Below are 19,374 nucleotides of genomic sequence, written 5' to 3' on the forward strand. Positions count from 1 at the left end.
TGTGGACACTGCTGCTATAAACATTGGGCTGCAGGTGCCCATTCAGATCACTATGTTCGTATCCTTTGGATAAATACCTCCGTAGTGCAATTGCTGGGTCGTAGGGCAGCTCTATTTTTAACTTTTTGAGGAAATTCCACACTGTTTTCCAGAGTGGCTGCACCAGATGAAAACTGGGTGTTGTATGCAACTGAAGAATCACTAAACTCTACCTCTGAAACCAGTAATAGACTTTATGTTAAATGAATTTAAATAAAATTAAAAAAATAAACAGCTCCAGTATGCAAGCTGTCTATTTTCCCCAGAAAACACAAAGGTTGAAAATAGAGTTCAGTTCTCAGACTGATGATATAGGTCTCATGCCAAGAGGGGGTGCTTCAAAATCAATACTTACAAACCCAATTCTCTAAAGAGGTGGGAGTTCGCACAAAACAAAACTCTGAGCTCTTTTTATGAATTCCCACAATATAACAAGCCCAGTACATATCAAGTTATTTCTTGCTTATATACACTTAAAACTGTGAGACAGGAAGACAAAACTATATACTTATTTTGTCCATTAATATGCTCACACCTTAATAAATATGTATTAAAAATATCCCCTTTTTAAAATATCCACATTTTTATTGAAGGTATCCCCCTTAAAAAGCAGCAGACATAAAAGTAATTTCTTAAAAGACCGATTTTATTTCCCTGCATAACTATTAAAGCTTCCTTTGTATCTTTTATGTATTTTTCGTCTACCTCTCATCCAGCACAACTTGCTGTCAGTTTTATTTTGCCAAGAAAAATGTAGATCTCCTTACGGCCAGGATTTGTCCTGTTGCTTCCTAGTGACACCGACACTACAGAATAGGAGGGGTATGTACCGAGCCTCTGGGCACTTACTGCCACATTCAGACTACCACGGCAGATGGGGCCCTCGTACCTTTTCTTCAGTAAGATCTACATCAGTGTCCTACAATGAAAATATGGTAAGCCACTTAACGTAGTTTTAAATTTTCTGCTAGCCCCATTTTTTAAAAAAGTGGAGCTATTTTAATAATATACTCAACATATCCAAAGTGTTACCATTCTAACATATATATTCAATATTTTTATAACACTGAGTATTCAAAATTCGGTGTGTATTGCACGTATATGGTACATCTCGGTTTGGATGCTGCATTCCTGCTGAAAATTCTGGATCATAAAATTATTTGCAGTTGAAAAACTGACTCACAAGCTCAAGTTTTCCAATCATGGATCTGAATAGCAGTTTTGAAGCCTAACTTAAAATTGATGCACATGAAGTGCAATGCAATCCAACTCCTCATTCCTACCACCACATCTCAAGTGCTCTTTAGCTAAATGAGGCACTGACTACAGCACCGGGCAGCACGGCTCTGGGGGCCCATTGGGGCTGGGAGCTGGGATGATACACAGGTGTCCTCCAGAAGGTCTGGTCCATACCCCGGCTCTCCAGTGTCCACAGGAACCCAAGGAAGGGCGCCTCGGTAGCTGAGTCCAAATAAGGCTCACCCAATGTGGGTAGGCTGGGAAAGGCTGCAAGGGCTGGCCCTCACTGGTCTCTAGAGATGCTGTCCTGGAAGACCCGTGGGGGACCTCAGTAGGCGACGAATGCAAGGCCAGCTCTCAGATGCAAAATCGACTGAGGACATGAGGGCCCGAATCTTATCCTCGAGCTTCCCGAACCAAGGTTATCTTAATCGAGAGCAAAAACCTAAGTAAGCACTCTGGATTCCACACCTCCAGAGCTGTTTCTAACCTTGGTTGTAAAACTTGGTCTCCCAAATAACATTTTAAAGTCACGCCACCTCTTCAATATGTATGTTAACAGGATCAGCCAATTACAGCCTGTGTCACTGTCCTAATCCAGTTCCAGATGATTCTGTAAATAGTGCACACCCACATGCCCTGCAAAACACAGCAGATGAACACACAGCTGGAAAGACATTGTTATCTTCTCCAGGGAGGGAGGTGTCAGGGTGAAGACATAATAAATTTTACGAGTTTAAAAAAAAAAAAAAAGATTTATTCATGAGAGACTGAGGCAGAGACATAGGCAGAGGGAGAAGCAGGCTCCCTGCAGGGAACCCGATGTGGGACTCGATCCCGGGTCTCCAGGATCAGGCCCTGAGCCAAAGGCAGATGCTCAACCACTGAACCACCCAGACATGCCACTACAAGTTTTTTTTTTTTTTTTTAAGATATAAATATAGTGACCATTTCTTTCCCCTCAAATTAAAAAAACAAACCAGGATTCTATGGTCTGAAAGACGCTGTATATATAAATCAGTATTATCCTAGGAAATCTGCCTTTTGAACATAAAGTAAGGTAGAAAAAAGTAGAGAATTGGATACAATTAAAGTGTCAAAAAACGAGGTTTAAATGATTGACTTCTACAGCCATCCAAAGGGGAGAGATCATTTTGGATTATGTTTACAAACTCTCACCAGAATGAAAAGTAAGGCCAACCCAGGAAGTGAGCGCCCACCTCTTCCTCTTTCTCTTGTTTGATTGGACAATGGAGGCCACGAACAGCAAGAAAGGGAAGAACAAGGCAATGGAGACACTAGCTCGTGGGTATCTTGATAGCAACTCATAAAATACAAACACAACCTTTTCTCCTCCCTTCACACGACTTCCTTCTAAATGGATACCTTCCATTATACGTCAAGAGGGTCCCTTCCCCGCCTGCCAAACCCTCAGGTGGCTGTGTGTGCTCGACTGTGGACAACAGGTCACCTCCTCCCTGCTCTGGGCTAATTCCCAGTCACCCCCGTCCCCCAGGCCAGACCTGGTTCTCTCCCCACCTACGCTCTCAGAGCCCCCTAACCTCTTCTATGGTGGATTCACCATTCTTTTAGTTTCTCGTTAGAGACATTTTTAAAATTATTTAAATATTGTCTGTTACCCCCTAGGCTGTGAGGCAGGGATCACATCTGCCATGTTCCACATGTAAGCATATTTCCTAGCACAAAAATCCCCTACCCAGTTGGCGTTGGGTAAGTCTTTCTGGTTGGATGAATTAATTAGCTACTTGGTTACTTAAATCTAAGAGCCCCTTTTCATTCTGAAATTCTAAAACTCCCTATGAGACTTTCCTTGAGGAAACTCCTTCCCTTTCAAATAAAGAGAAATGATCAGTCATCAGATGTTTATAAAAATATGTGATTTCTTTCATTGTACCCTGTTGCTAGCTTTCTCAAAATGCAGTTGTCAATCCTAGGGATCATGCAGGGGACAAAGTGGTTGCCAAACTTGGGGAAAACTGATGTTCAGGTCTTGTTAGCAAAACGGTCACCCTCTAAGGATGAAGCATTGAGATGTTGCATCCCAGCAACAGCCCTGGAACTCAAACCCCAGGACCACGTCACAAAATGGCTTTGACGGCACACGGGCCTTGGGCCTCATGCTCGTGCCCAAACGTGGAGCATGTGACAAAGGGGATGACCTCAGCAGATGCAGTAGATGGCGGTACTCTACGCTCACTCTATGCAGAAATTCCTGACCCCACTTTAAAGTATGATGACGAGTTAAGGGTCGTGAACAGCCAACCTGAACAAAGCCTCTGTGGATGCTAAGACATGATTAGGATGAGGCTGCTTCCACCTGGCTCACTCGGCTGGTTCCTACAGCGCAGAGCACATAATCACACACCTCACGCAGCCCCTTCATGAGATGAGCCAGCAAGGGAGAGCCAAGTTTCTAAAAAGAGGATTACATTGTTTTCTGGCCATTTTGCTTAAAAGAGGTGCATTTACTTTCCAGAAGAATTATGGAAAACAAAAGCATGTTCATCAAATACTTATTATGAAAAGACCTGATAGCACTCTATGAAGCATTTACTTCTTTTTTCCAGAATTTACTCCAATTGTGTCTTACGGTCTTTTCCTCAAACTGAATGGAAATAAAAGTCAAAGTTACCCCAAACGACACAAGGCACTGTCAGTGGAAAATGTGATGAGCAACAGACACAACAATGTGTAAGTCTCTTTTTAATTCCTAAGCAAATCAGCTGTCCTGATGAGAGTACAGTCTTCCTTCTCCCTGTCTGCACCACATCTGGAAAAGACATGGGGACATGCCCACACTTCTCTCCTGACCTATGACTAATGTTAATGCAAGAGATTAGGAAACAAAACTGGATTTGGACTAGGGGAAGTAAAGGGGGTCCACTGGGCCCCCAAGTTCTGGTCGCTTTGGAAAGGCATCCATGACCTATGACACCCCCTTAACAAATCCCTGACTGCTTTGATCGTACAATGGGGTCACAACGCATCCAACAGCGATTCTTAGCCTAACCTCTATCACAGAGTGAGTCATCACCTTTGAACTCGGGCTATCAAACTGGTATCTCATGAGGAGGGAAGTCAAGACTGCCCTACAGAGAAAATGCCCCACCCTCAGCCCTGCTCCAAAACTAATTGGTTATTATTAATAGTATTAGGACTAAACAGGGGCACCTGGGTAGGTCAGCTGGTTGAGCATTCGACTCTTGATTTCAGCTCAGGTCATGATCTCAGGGTCATGGGATCAAGCCCCAAGTGGGGTTCTGCGGGCAGCAGAGAGTCTGCTTGAGATGCTCCCTCTCCCTTTCTCTCTGGCCTTGCCCCTCCCCCCCCACCACTTGTGCACATGTCCCATCACACTCTCTAAGAACAAATAAATCTTAAAAAAAAAAAAGAAAGAAAAAAAGAAATAAACAGATGCACTGAGGGCCACAGATCCTTCTCCCAGAGCTGAAGACCAACATCGCAGAGAACCTCAGCTCTCCTTAACCATCTCTGCCCTTCCCCACCCCACCCCTCACTTGCATGGAAGCCATTCACCTGGTTGGTAGGCAATAAATGACAATTATCTCCCTAAGGAGTCTTAGGTCCTGAGGTCTTTTATTATGCTGCACATGATATTGGTAAAATGGTACAATTTAAATGTTGTGCAGGGAGGGGTTGGTTATCTCTGCCAGAAAATAGCTGACACTAAAAATGTTAATGAACAGTTTTGATCTCAACCCCAGGGAGGCAACAGCTTGTATCTTCCTTTACCTGGCCATCTTTTCAGAATCCGGCCAGCATCTGCACGCTCCACACACTCAGTCGGCTAGAACCAAGAGAAACACGCATTCTTTCTCTCAGCTATTTCCACTGAAGTGCAGTTGTGTGTACGTGGGTGTTGCAGCAGAGTATATGGAGCAGTTTGTATGTGAGGGGTCTTCTTCTGGTCACTTGGGAATATACAGAAATGGAAAGTTCTATAGCCTGGCACCATGTGAGAACCACTTCTCTTCATTCAGATCCAAGTACCTGGGCACTCAGAGCCCAACAGGAGGCCAGAAACCACAAATATCTGAATGCAGACTGCATTAGTTTCCTGTGGCTGCTATAACAAATCAGCACAAACCTCTGAGCCTGAAACAACACAAATGTATCATCTTACGGCTGTGGAGGTCAGAAATCAGAAACCACCTTACGGGGTTAAAATCTAGGAGTCGAGGCAGCCCTGGTGGCTCAGCGGTTTAGCGCCGCCTTCAGCCCAGGGTGTGATCCTGGAGACCCAGGATCGAGTCCCATGTCGGGCTCCCTGTGTAGAGCCTGCTTCTCCCTCTGTCTGTGTCTCTGCCTCTCTGTCTCTCATGAATAAATACATAAAATCTTTAAAAAAAAAAATCTAGGAGTTGGCAAAGCTGGGTTCCTCCAGGAGGCTCATTCCCTGCCTCTTCCAGCTTCTAAGGGCCGCCCGCATTCCTTGGCTCGTGGCCCTGTGTCACTGGCACCCCTGCTTCCATCCCGTCAATCACATCTCTTCTGACTGGTCCTCCCACCTCCTGTTTATAAGAATGCTTATAATTTTGTTAGACAAACTGGAAAAATCCAGGATAATCCCTCCACCTCAAGATCCTTCACTCAATCACATCTGCAGACTCCTTTCTGCAGGAAATGTATTCACAGGGATCAGGACCTGGACATCTATTAGGGGTGGGGGTCATTATTTGACCTACCACACTAATGAATTCTATTTCAATGTAACCGAAAATTGAAAAGCCTTTGGAAATTGGGATTTTCATTCAAAATATATATATATATATACTTTCAGCCTACTCATGGATCAAATTAGGTTGAGGTCTTTCTGATTCAGTATTTTTCATCATATGACCGTGGTTACCCCAAACTCCCTTTCTGTGCCTCAGTTGCTCCACCACTAAAAGCTGCATTGCCCTGTTGGATCCAGAAATGCCCGGTGGGGCCCATCTAATGTAATGTCTCATAATGTTATATATATTTAGACAGATTAACATGCCTCACACATAGTGGTTTCTTACATCCCTGGAGTCGCTCAGCAGACAGCCTCGACTATCAAGACAAATCTAAAACCCGCCCAGGGAGGCAACAATGGCAAATGGCAGGCCACCGTAATGTCACTCAACAAACATTTACATCTAGAAACCTACAAAGCACATGGCTCAGCGCTAGATACTAAGGGGAAGGCCGAAGATAACAGAGGAATATGCCCACTAGAGAACAGGAAATGCACAGAAGGAAAAAACCAAAATGTGGCAAATGCCACACCAGAAATGCTTGGAGTCATGCCCTGGAGCCTGAGCTGAGACAGGTAGTCAAAGCTGGCTATTCAGACAGTGACATCGCAGTCAAGGTGGCCCGTGAGCCTAAGTTTACACATAAGTAGAACTTTACATCAGCCTCACCAGTGAGAAGAAATAAAATGGATCACGGTCTAGGGCAAGAAAATCCTGACTCAGAATCTATTCCTCACTTACGCATATTAAGTTTCCAAATAAAATAGCCTTGTTTTTCAATAGAAAATAATTTAATCTTTGTTTTGAAAAGGTCCCAATGTACAGGAAAGCACAAAAATAAATATCCTTCCCAAATCCCACCCAGTCACAAAAGGTAGGACTTTTCACTTACTCCTCCAGACATCTCTCTTCAAAACTATAAACAAAATATTCATACTTCTGAGAGACCCGGGATTTCTTGGTTCATCACAAAAACAAACGCAGCCAAGTGAGACTGGGGGAAAAGAAATGCTATTATAACTATCACCAGTGAAGGGAGCAAAAGGTGACAAATGACAAGCAGGAAGGATACCAAAAAGTTCTAAAATCAGACCTATGCCCTGAGGAGCCCTGTCACACTGGAGCTTTAGTGTAGCTAAGGTCAGAGGGCATCTATATATTAAGCCACAAACAACTGATGCTCACAAGACAACAAAGAGGAGGAGGTACATCATATCATCAGCTTAGGCTGCAGAAGGTAGAGTCTTCCAGAACAACTGCCACCCAAAAATGGTTATAATGAGAATTTGGGAACTTAAAGGAATACTTCAATTACCTGAAAAGTTAAACCATCCTGAATTCCTGTTTTCTCCCACGGTTGGGAGAAAGTCCTGCCCCAGAGGTGGGCAACCCAGTCCTTCCTACTCACAACTTCTCCACTAACCCTGCTGTGTGACTTTGGGGAAGTCACTTAGTGTCTCTGAGTCTCCGTTTCCTCCGGTGAGGGTAAGTGTTGAACTAGATCAAATCTCCTAAGATTTGGCATCTTATAAGTGAATTGTCCCTATTAAACCTAAAAATAAGAATTCCCATCACACCTTCCAGTCATTTATCACCAACTACAGCTTGGTGTTGGCCTCATGACCAGAAACGTATCATCCTGTAGGCAGCACGGAGACTGAATGAAAAAAGAAACCTAAAAATCAAAACTATTCAACTCTCTGCTTCAGGAATTTATCACATGAAGAAATACCCAACTTCCCCTATCGGGATGTTTAGAAATCCCAGTCAAGAATGCCCAATAAAAATATTTACAGGCACAGGATGAGAAAAAAACATGCCATAATTTTTAAGAAAAGTGGGGGAGGATAGAAAGGAATGAGAAGAGGAGGAAGAGGAGGAGGAGGAGGAGGGGACGATGAGGATGACTTGTTCTCGGGCCCTCAGCACATAGAATCTGTGGAACCTCTCAACAGAAGACACGCCACAATTTCTGTACCTCTGCTCTTGCAGCACACAAGTATGTTTCCAAGTGGAGAAGAATGGATAAAAAACACAAGACTGCTGTAGAATAAATACATAAAGTAGCAATGGAAAGAACACATTATTGTTCAAGAGTCAGGAAGTTCTGGAGCCCAGCCCAGGAAAACACTCTGTAACCTAAGGTGCGCCCTTCCAAGTCTTGGTCGGTGTGTTTATAAAGGACTCAGAGAGATAATTCCAGACACGTGTGTTTTAATGTCAACCCAACTTTTCTTGGAGAAAAACCATTTTAAACTAGGGACGATAAGATTTGGAATGGGTAAGTGAAGATCACTCTTCGAATATGCTCCTCAGGGCTGCTGGATGCTAACTGGATTGTCTCTCCTGCGGACTTAGGGGGCCAACTTCTTGAGGAAGCGGCACCACGGCCTAATTGCCTGCCACTCGGCCCAAAGTTGTTCTCATCCAGCTGATATCCAATATGGCCCAGGACATTCCCATCTGCCCCTTTCCCTCTCATCAGTGCATTAGGACTGTGGCTAGCTTGATCATGGTCAGCATGCGGTCTGGTTCTTCAGAGTCAGGGCTGAGAGCTGTGGATAATGCTGGGATGAGAGCTAAGTTCACCTAGCTCAAAGCACGTCACGAATTCCCACAAGATAGTTCTGGTGCATCTCAGTCCTGGGATCATGAAAAAAAAAAAGAAAGAAAGAAAAAGAACGAAAGAAACAACGAAAGAAAGAAAGAAAGAAAGAAAGAAAGAAAGAAAGAAAGGAAGGAAGAAAAGAGAACTTTGTAGGAAGTCAGAGGCTGAAGGCAGAACCAGACCAACAAGACTTACGATCAGCCTACTTTGCTCAAGTGATAGGGTTCATGCTTATGCAATATCATGGGGGCGAAAAGGCAGACAAATTTAACTCCTGCATATAGGAAATAACACACACACGCAAACACACACACACACACACACACACATTCATGAGAGTTCGACTTGAATTTCAAATAAATAACCAATAACTTTTTAGGGTAATTATGTCCTAAATATTGCATAGGCGATACTAAAACATTATTTCTTGTTTATCTGAAATTCATATTTAACTCTTCCATGGGACATACCTATCCTAAAAAAAAAAAATTCATTGTTTATGTGAAATCAAATGCAAACTGGGTATTCTGTACTTTTTAAAAAAAATGTATTCACTTATTTATTTTAGAGAGAGAGAGAGAGGGAGCATGAGTGTAACGGCAGAGACAGAGAAAAGACAGTCCTAAGCAAACTATGCTCTGAGCACGGAGCCTGATGCAAGGCTCACCCTCATGACCCTGAGGTCATGACCTGAGCCCACACCAAGAGTTGGACACTTATCCAACTGAGCCACCCAGGCGCCCCCAGCGTCCTGTACTTTTATTTACTAAAAATTTATTTATTTATTTTTTAATTATTTTATTTTATTTTTTTTTTACTAAATCTGACAATCCATCCCTAGTTACTTAATACTCCTTCATGGTGTTCTGTAACATGAGGAAAAATTTCATTGCAGCCAGCAAAATACATTGGGGGGGGGGGGTGTTGACAAGCTAATTTTAAAAGGAAAGTTCAACAATATTAAGGACAAATGATTTTAGAAACGATCACTGTATGCCCCAAAAATCTGCATATCATTGATATTAAAGGGTTTATTATTATTTGAAGCCGAGTCGTGGATGTGTGCAGAACATAACCTCTCTCGTAGTACTCTGAATATTAAAGCATCCGACTTAAAAAGGTGAAGGTAGACTGAAAGGTGTTCTTAAATACTTACAACCGGTCAATACTTAAGAAGCTTTCTACTAATAGGATTAAGTTGTCGAGGATAGATACAGTTCTCAACTTCCCGATGGCATCCAGTATGAGAATCCACGATTCTCTGCTGCAACCACCTGCTTCGGTACCACATAGGAAATCTCCCCCAATTCCCTTCTATGAGACCCAGCATGTGTCTGCGGACACCTGCTCTGGAGGGAACCCATGGGGTTATGGAAGGAGGCTGGCTGGGGATTTCAGGGAAGACCTGAGTCAGGGTCAGGAGGACGAAACTGGACAGCTTCCCGATACCTCGGATCTGCACAGTGTGGCTCTGTTACTCAATTGGACACACCCGAGCTCCCAGTACAATGCCACACCAAAAAGAAGCCATCTGGAGATTGTCCAGGTCCCCGAGCATGAAATGAAGAAGAGGGCTTCTCCTTCCTAGCTCACTGAAACTGCGGCAGGCACGAAATTATTTTAAAAATGGAGCCATAAAATGCAGTCATTTTATTATCAAAATACAGCCATGTGTTCTGCAATAAACAAATTTATTTAAACTTACTTTCTCGGGGTGCCTGGGGGCTCAGGGGTGGAGCATCTGCCTTCAGCTCAGTCCGTGATCCCAGGGTCCCAGGTTCGAGTCCCGCATCGGGCTCCCCACAGGGAGTCCACTTCTCCCTCTGCCTGTGTCTCTTACAAATTAATAAATAAAATCTTTAAAATAAATAAGTAATTTTTATACTCCCCAAATGAATGAGACCATATAATGTTTGTCCTTTTCCAATTGACTTATTTCACCCAGCATAATAAAAACTAGTGAAAGGGAATAAAGGGAAAAGAGAAAATGAGTGAAAATATCAGTGAGGGTGACAAAACATGAGAGACTCCTAACTCTGGGAAACGAACAAGGGGTAGTGGAAGGGGAAGTGGGCGGGGGGTTGGGGTGACTGGGTGACGGGCATTGAGGGGGGCACTTGGCGGGATGAGCACTGGGTGTTATGCTATATGTTGGCAATTTGAACTCCAATAAAAAAAATTAAAAATAAAATAAAATAAAATAAGTAAACTTACTTTCTTTTTTTGTTAATTTTAAGTACTGACTGATGGCTGTCCAAACCACTCTGACCATGCAGAGTGTCGGCCTGGTGTTCAGAGAGCGTATGGCTAGAGGGGGATCAAAAGCAATGTCCCCTTTTTTCTAAATTTTATTTATTTGAGAGTGAGAGTGAAGATGCGCACACGGTACCCACAGGGGCAAGGGCAGAGGAGGAGGGAGAGGAGAGGAGAAAGAATCTGAAGCCGACCCCATGCTGTGGGCTGAGCCTGATGTGGGGCTTGATGGGGGCTCCATCTCACAACCCTGATGTCATGGCCTGAGCCGAAACCAAGAGGTGGAGGCTTCACCAACCAAGCCACCCAGGCGCCCCGAAAGCAATGCCCTTTGACTAATCTATAATAACAACACCGAGGATTTTCTGGGCATCAGCCATTGTGCTAAGAGCTTTGCATAAATTTACCTCATTCAACCCTCACCACACCCCTGTAAATTAAAAAAAAAAAAAAGACTCTTATTTTTATTGAATCCCTTGGGAAGACTAAATCTGCAAGAAGTTAAGTAGTTTGTCTAAGGTTACAGAGACAAGAAACTGCAGGAGAATAACTCCGATCCATGACAGACTTATCCAAAAGCAGTCCTCTTGGTCCTGAGAGGACACCCCATTCCAGATTAAATGACACGTGTTCTGGGTGGTGATCACGGCACTGCCACCGACACAGTAAGGGACCAACAAAAATGCACCTGAATTTCTCCAGGTCTCAGCCATAGAATGAAGCTAGATCATCTGCAAAGACCCACCGATCTTCAAAAATCCAGGCTTTTTAAAATTTGAACTTAAGATTCCTCAGGGCCAGCTGTTCTTAGCTACATTCCTTGTACCTGACCCCTCTGAGGCAGGACACATTAAGTGGCTTCCTCAAGGCTACACGGTTAGAATGAGATTCAAAGTCTGATGTTCTGAACCCACATCCCATGTAGCCACTATTAAACCAGAGCTGGATCCATGATCTCTAATTTATGACAATGCTGCAAGTCGGTAGACACAACATCATCCAGGTTACAACCCATCTACAAGAGACCAGCTACTAATTCTCAGATTTATCAAACAGGCTCTTTCCTCCCAATAAAAAAGAAAGTAGCTGACAACTTGGACTCATTAGTTGACTTCAAGAGCTGGACAGCAGAGCTGATGCCAGGACGCAAGCCAAGCTCGTGTTCCTAAACATCAGCGACCTTGCAGAGAGACCTGCCACCCGCAGAAAGCACCCTGGTCCTGCAGGATCTTCCCGGGGCAAAAAGACACTCAACGGGGCTGGGCATGGCAGATACAGGGTAGCCAGCCACCTCAACAGTGCTATGGAAATCCTCATTAACCTAAGACTTAAATTCTTTCATGGTTTTGTGACATTTCTGGGGGAGCCAAGCCCCATCTGGATTTAAAAGGATTGGATAAGAACATTCAGATTGCCAGAGGACACTGAATCAGCCTTAGGGGATGAGGCTTTGATTTATTTATTTTATAAGATTTATTATTATTAATTATTATTTTTTAATCATGAGGCTTTTATTTTAGATTTATTTATTATTATTTATTTATTATTTATTATTTATTCATGAGGCTTTTGCTTATTCATTTTAGAAGATTTATTTATTATTATTAATTTATTATTGTTTATTATTTATTCATGAGGCTTTTGTTTATTTTAGAAGATTTATTTATTATTATTTATTATTTATTCATGAGACACGAAGAGAGAGGCAGAGACACAGGCAGAGGGAGAAGCAGGCTCCCTGCAGGGAGCCCAGTGTGGGACTCAATCCCGGGACCCTGGAATCACGCCCCGAGCTGAAGGCAGATGCTCAGCCACTGAGCCACCCGGGCGACCCAGGACGAGACTTTTGAAAGCCTCTCTGTACCTATGACCAATGAGGTCATTGCTACTCATCCTGTGTATTCACTTTTTTTTTTCATTCTGTAATCTTACTTTTCCTTAAAGAGTCTTTTCCCCATTTGGCCTCAGACAAAAACCTCTACATGCAGGCAGTCTCCACCTCCCCAGCCAGTTACCCCTTGGGTCATTCCATTCAGTCTGTGTATCTCTTGCTGTATATAACTCTGTTTTCTGTAAGAAGGAAGGAAAGGCACTGGAGAAAGAGGCAGAAAGACCACCAGACCTGAGGCTGATCATTTTCTCCCCAGGCTGTGTTAATAAAGCATGAGAAGGGCAGCCCGGGTGGCTCAGCGGTTTGGCACCTGCCTTTGGCCCAGGGCGTGATCCTGGAGACCGAGGATTGAGTCCCACATCGGGCTCCCTGCATGGAGCCTGCTTCTCCCTCTGCCTGTGTCTCTGCCTCTCTCTCTCTCTCTCTCTCTCTGTCTCTCTCTCTGTCTCTCATGAATGAATAAATAAATAAAATCTTTAAAAAAAAAATAAAGCATGAGAAAAAGAGAAAAAAGAGAATCAAGCCCCTCCCTTCAAGGCATCCTCGAGGCAGGGGACAGGATGCCATTGGAAGTGGACAGGAACCGATGCTTTTCAGGGACAGGGTGGGCTGCTGTATGAGTCCCATCCTGCTGAGCCTTCCTTTGTGAACAACGTCTCCCTCCACACACAAAGCTGTTTCTATGAGAAGTTCAATCTGCTCCCATCTTCAAGGAGGAGCAGCACAAGGAAAATTCAACGAGCCTCTAGAGCCAGCATGACTTTTACAGTCAGATGGCTTTAACTAGCCACATAATCCCCCCGCAACACAAAGTCAATCATAAATCATAAGCTGGAAAGTTGACTATTGTGATGGAACATGGGGAAAAAAAAAGAAAATGCATATCCTTGGCAAGAGCCATTATACTCATTACAACAAATACTTTAGGTTCGGTTGTGTGTGTACATGTGTATGTGACGCTGGTCAGGATGTAAAATGTATTTCTTACCGGGGGTCATGATTTTAAAAGCTTGGAAAAACATTGTCTTAGGCTCACTAGTAAACTCAATTTAGGGTAATAGCAGCGAAGGGAGCGGCAATAAGGACCATGACCCGAGGAAAGGCAAACAAAAATGAATAAAAATAAATACTTCCTTTGAAGGGCTGACCGTACAATTCACGGTCTTGAATCCCAACTCTTGTTATTCTTGGCTTGAAATGATCCAGCTATCTGGGAAAACGACTGCAAAACACCTGAAAGATGTCAAATGCAGGTGTTTAGAAGGCACTTACCAAAAAACAAATAACATCAAGATCTGAAAGGCAGGAAGCCACATTCCCAACCCATAAAGATATTGCTAAAGTAAAAATGTGCACATTGCTGTGTTTAAAAGCCTGGCCCCCCAAAAATAAAATAAAATAAAATAAATTTTAAAAAAATTAAAAAAAAAAAAAAGCCTGACCCGAGATGTCAAGGCACACTGCAAAGCCTGCAGATGGCCCCAGGACACCAGAGAGGCAAAATGTCACACAGGCAAAGCCAGAGACTGAGATAATAGGACAGGATCATTTTCCTTTAAAGGACTAACATGTTCAACACAACTATCACATTTAACACTGGGTAACATTTAATATCCGGAACGTATAAAGAAAAATGACAACTCAACAAGAATTAAAACCACACAATTAAAAAACGGGCAGGGAGCTTGTGTAGACATTTTCTCCAAAGATCTACAAATGGCCAAGAAGCACATGAATAAACGCTCCACATCACTACCTACCAGTACAATGGGAATCAAAACCACAGTGAGATCCCTTATCCCCACTGGGACGACTGCTATCAAAAACGAAACAACAACAGAAAACACCAAGTGTGAGCAAGGATGTGGAGAAAACTGGAACCCTCAACGCGCTGCCGGTGGGAATGCAAAATGGGGCAGCTGCTATGGAAAAGAGCATGGTGGTTCCTCAAAAAGCTAAAAATAGAATTACCATATGATTCAGCAATTCTACTTCTGGGTCTATACCCAGAGGAACCGAGAGCAGGGACTCAAACAGATTATTTTCACGCCCACATTCACAGCAGCATTATTCACAACAGCCAAACAGTGGAAGCAACCCAAGTGTCCGTCAACAGATAAATGGATAAACACAATGAAACACTCGTTCAAGGGAATATCACTCAGTTTTAAAAAGGAAGGAAACTCTGACATCTGCTACAACTTGAACGGACTCTGAAGACCTGATGTGCTAAGTGAGATAGGCCAGTCCCCAAAAGACAACTCGTGAATGAGGCCACTTAGGTGACGTCCTGAGAGTATCAACCTCATGCATACACCGAGGAGAAGGCTGGTTTCCAGGATCTGGGAGCCGGGGCAGTGGGGTACAGAATTTCAGTTCTGCAAGATGAGAAGAGTTGTGGAGACCGGCTGTGCAACAACACGAATACACTGCACACCACTGAACTGAGCACAATTCAAACTACACACACACACACACACACACACGTACACACACCCCCACATGAGTGTTTCATTCTGGGGTGTGTAGGCCGCAGTGCTACCCACGGCTCTGTAAGCAGGGCACGACGTGCCAAGAGCTGAACCCTACAGTCTGCAACAGGGCACATTTCCCTTCCCGAAAGCCCATCCCGGAAGTTCTGACACTTTAATTCATTGTCTAACCAGACAGCCTCAAACCAGAACCATTTCCTCAAAACACAGAGCAAGGCTGTGTCGTCTGTGCGTCCTCTGCTTTCCCGGGATGGGGTGGTGGGTGGGGTGTGAAGCTACAAAAGAAAAAGTCCTAGGGAGGACCGAAAAGTAAGACACTTTTTCCCTCCTCGCATTTTTGGAAACTGGACTTTTTCTTGGAGCCTGTAGGGTTATCACCCATTCGGTTGCAAAAGTTGCTATAAACCTGCAGCCTTCCCCCTCCTCCCCCCCAGACGGCCAAGTTCCTGGGTCGACAATTTTTATACTGATTGTACACTAACCTGGGGGCCCCCGGGGCTGAAAGGGACCAGAGAAAAACCACCCCCAGCGCTGCTCGAAAGAGGCCATTTTACATAAAAGAAGAGGTGATTCTAGAACTTGTGGTGGAAAAAGTACACTCTGCATGGACTTGACTCTGAAAGTGCCTCAGAAACGTGAGGTCGAAATTCTGCTCCATTTCGCTAGCACTGTGGTTCTGGACTGGCACACGGGCACATTTCCACACTTGTAGTGACCAACCAACTACAGGATGGTGGCCAGAGCCTCCCAAAGGTTCCCACAACTTCTGGATCTGTTGGTGACGTACTGTGGCTTATAATCTAACTACGCTCTTGGAAATTTTGGAGAAAACAGGTGGGATGGAAAGAGAGGAGCTCCCACACATGGTTGATCCTCATTCTTTGTGGTAACTCTGTCCTCTAACGTCACCCTGAACACTGGGTTAGCAAATACCAAAGCACTGTTAGGAGGGGACGTATGGGGTTAGGTTGCCTGTGTACCTCCAGACACACTTTCGTCAACCCATCCGTGCATGACCTTGCTACTAGGCGTGTTTCTGTTTTAAAAGCCCTTCTTTGGGGAGGCCTGGGTGGCTCAGTCAATTAAGCATCTGACTCTTGATTTCAGCTCAGGTCAGGGCCTCAGGGTCGTGGGACAGAGCCCCGCATCAGGCCCCATGCTCAGCCGGGAGTCTGCTGGAGATGCTCTCCCTCCCTCTCTCCCTCTGCCCCTCCCCCTCCCCATGCCCATGCATAGGTTCTCTGTCTCTCTGAAATAAATAAATCTTTAAAAATAAACAGAAAATAAAAAAACAAATCCCTTATTTGATCTATGTTGTTGATCCATAAGCACTACACCCATGGTATGGGCCCTATAAACTCACGCCTGAACAGAGCTCCTAATATACACATTTTCCCCCAGAAGACACATCACACCTTCTTTTTTTTCTCAAGCATTTATTTAAATTCTAGTTAGTGAACATAGTGTAATATTAGTTTCGGGTGTACAACATAGAGATTTAGCACTTCCATACCTCACCCTGTGCTCATCACAAGCGCCCTCCTTAACCCCCATCACCTATTTCCCCATCCCCCACCCACCTCCCCTCTGGTAACCATCAGTTTGTTCTCTGTAGTTAAGAGTCTGTTTCTTGGTTTGCCTCTCTCTCTCTCTCTCTCTTTTTTCTTCCCTTTTTCATTTCTTTTGTTTCTTACATTCTACATAATGAGTGAAATCATATGGTATTTGTCTTTCTCTGACATATTTTGCTTAGCATTATACTCTCTAGCTCCATCCATTGTTGTTGCAAATGGCAGGATTTCATTCTTTTTTCATGGGTGAGTAATATTCTATTCGTGTGTGTGTGTGTGTGTGTGTGTGTGTGTGTGTGTGTATGCGTGCACGCGTGTCCCATATCTTTGTCCATTCACCAGTTGATGGGTACTTGGACTGCTTCCATAACTTGGCTGTTGTAAATAATGCTGCTATGAATATAGAGGTGCTTATATTCCTTTGAATTACTATTTTGTATTCTTTGGGTCTTGTACTAGGCAGCCCTTTAGCACCAGCTTGGAGCATTTGATTTATTTATTTATTTATTTCAGCTTGGAGCATTTTATTTTTCTTTTAAAGATTTTATTTATTTATTCATAGAGACACACATAGACACACACACACACAGAGGCAGAGACACAGGCAGAGGGAGAAGCAGGCTCCATGCAGAGAGCCCGACACGGGTCTCGATCCCGGGTCTCCAGGATCACACCCTGGGCTGCAGGCATCACCAAACCGCTGCGCCACCGGGGCTGCCCTAACTTGGAGCATTTTAAATAGTAAAATCACCAACAAAAACGGCAGAAACTGCAAAAGTGTGGCCTGACTATAAAGAACACAATACAGGAGCTGAAGCAAGAAGAGAGATCACTGCCGAGTCCAACCTCAGCCTTTAGCACCTCAAATTTTTTGCCACTGTACACATCTGCAAGTGACCCCAAAAGTACCGTGAGTACTGATTTGGGGTCACGAATAAGCCCTAGCAAGTGGGCAAATTCACAAAAACAGAACCCACAAATGAGGAGGGTACAGTGCATTAGCTCACCTGGGACCTTTCCTACCCTTCAGCTTCTGAGAATAAATACAAAACCTATGCAAACCTATTGTGGTGACCCTTTTAAAAAGCCATTTGAAAACCGAAGTGTTTGGCACTGTATATGCTGGGCACAAGTGACCGCCTGCTGGAGGCAGGGGAAATGCACCCCTTGCTCCTCAAATTCAGCAGCCCCAGCACTGGGCAGCAGCCTTGACCACCAGCACCAACCACCGCATCTGTGTGACTTTGATCCAGTCAACAGCCGCTGGTCTACCCACGGCGGGATGTCCCACCATCTCCAGAAGGCACTTCCTCAAATCATCCCCTTTGACTATTCATGCCTTTAAAGTCTCCTCTGGATGTAACTTCGAGTTAGAATTCAGGGGCATTCTTTCACACGCTGACAAAGCTATCTCTGTTCTTCCCAACATTTCATTTCCATGTGTACGCTTACGAGGATTGAAAAATGCCCCACTTTTTCCTATTTACAATTCATGGCAACACCACGTGTCTCACACTATAAAAATGGAAACAAGACAGACGTGATGCAGCTGATACAAGATCTTTGCACAATTGTTTTTTTAAAAGATTTTATTTATTTATTCATGAGACACACAAGAGAGAGAGAGGCAGAGACACAGGCAGAGGGAGTAGCAGGCCCCATGCAGGGAGCCCGACACGGGACTTGATCCCAGGACTCCAGGATCACACCCTGGGCTGAAGGCAGACACTAAACTGCTGAGCCACCCAGGGATCCCCGATCTTTGCACAATTAACAAAATAATTTTTTCTCTCTCTGGAGAGGTAAAGACTCGGGTTGATCACCACTCTAGCACACTACACCAAAACACGCTGCGCCTCCTCCAGGCAGAAAATGTTCCGGGGCACAGGAGAGGCCCTGGGTGCCCTGGGAGTTCAGCAGGATCAGAGCACTTCTTCAGAGCTGCAGCGAAGTTCAAAATTTACCAGCCGGACATTCTATTAGAATGAAAGAGATAAGCACTCAAGAGTGTGAGCTTCCAGGGAAAGAGCCTTTTTTTTTTTTTTTTTAAGATTGTATTCATTTATTTGACAGAGAGAGAGAGAGAAGAGCTCATACAAGGAACAGCAGAGGGAGAAGGAGAAATAGGCTCCCCGCTGAGCAGGGAGCCTGATGTGGGGCTCGATCCCACGACCCCGGGATCATGACCTGAGCTGAAGCCAGATGCTTAATGGACTGAGCCACTCAGGGGCCCGGGGGAAAAGCCAATTTTTTTATTGTCTCCCTCCCCAGTCACAGCCAGACAGTTCTCTTGCCAGTCTTCTACTAAAATAGGAAGTCCTGCTCTCTAACACTTCTGCTTTTTAAAAGTCTCAAAACTGGTTACTTTTTCAAGGCCTTTTTGACATCTCAACTAAAAAAGCTTTGAGCACTAACGTTACGATCTGCTGTGTTGAGTTGGAAAGCTACGCTCACTGCTTTAGAACTGCCTTCCCGCCTTTTTACCATCCCTTTCCTACACAAAATATTCAAAAAAAAA

At 44.1% G+C, this 19,374-nt stretch overlaps 1 protein-coding gene across 6 annotated transcripts in view; it reads right to left on the minus strand.

Annotated features, from left to right (window-relative positions):
- The window catches only part of LRCH1 (leucine rich repeats and calponin homology domain containing 1), a 200,844-nt gene that overhangs the window by 142,254 nt on the left and 39,216 nt on the right, over window positions 1-19,374 (minus strand). The window contains exon 1 of one of the 6 annotated variants that reach the window (XM_072760572.1): window positions 10,355-11,134. The exons of the other annotated variants lie outside the window; for them this stretch is intronic. The gene's annotated coding sequence lies outside the window, so the exon portion shown is untranslated. Of the gene's footprint in view, window positions 1-10,354; window positions 11,135-19,374 lie in introns of those variants that run through there. 6 annotated transcript variants of the gene reach the window in all.

Source organism: Vulpes vulpes, chromosome 6 (genome assembly GCF_048418805.1).
Source record: "Vulpes vulpes isolate BD-2025 chromosome 6, VulVul3, whole genome shotgun sequence".
In the NCBI taxonomy this organism is placed as follows: Eukaryota; Metazoa; Chordata; class Mammalia; order Carnivora; family Canidae; genus Vulpes; species Vulpes vulpes.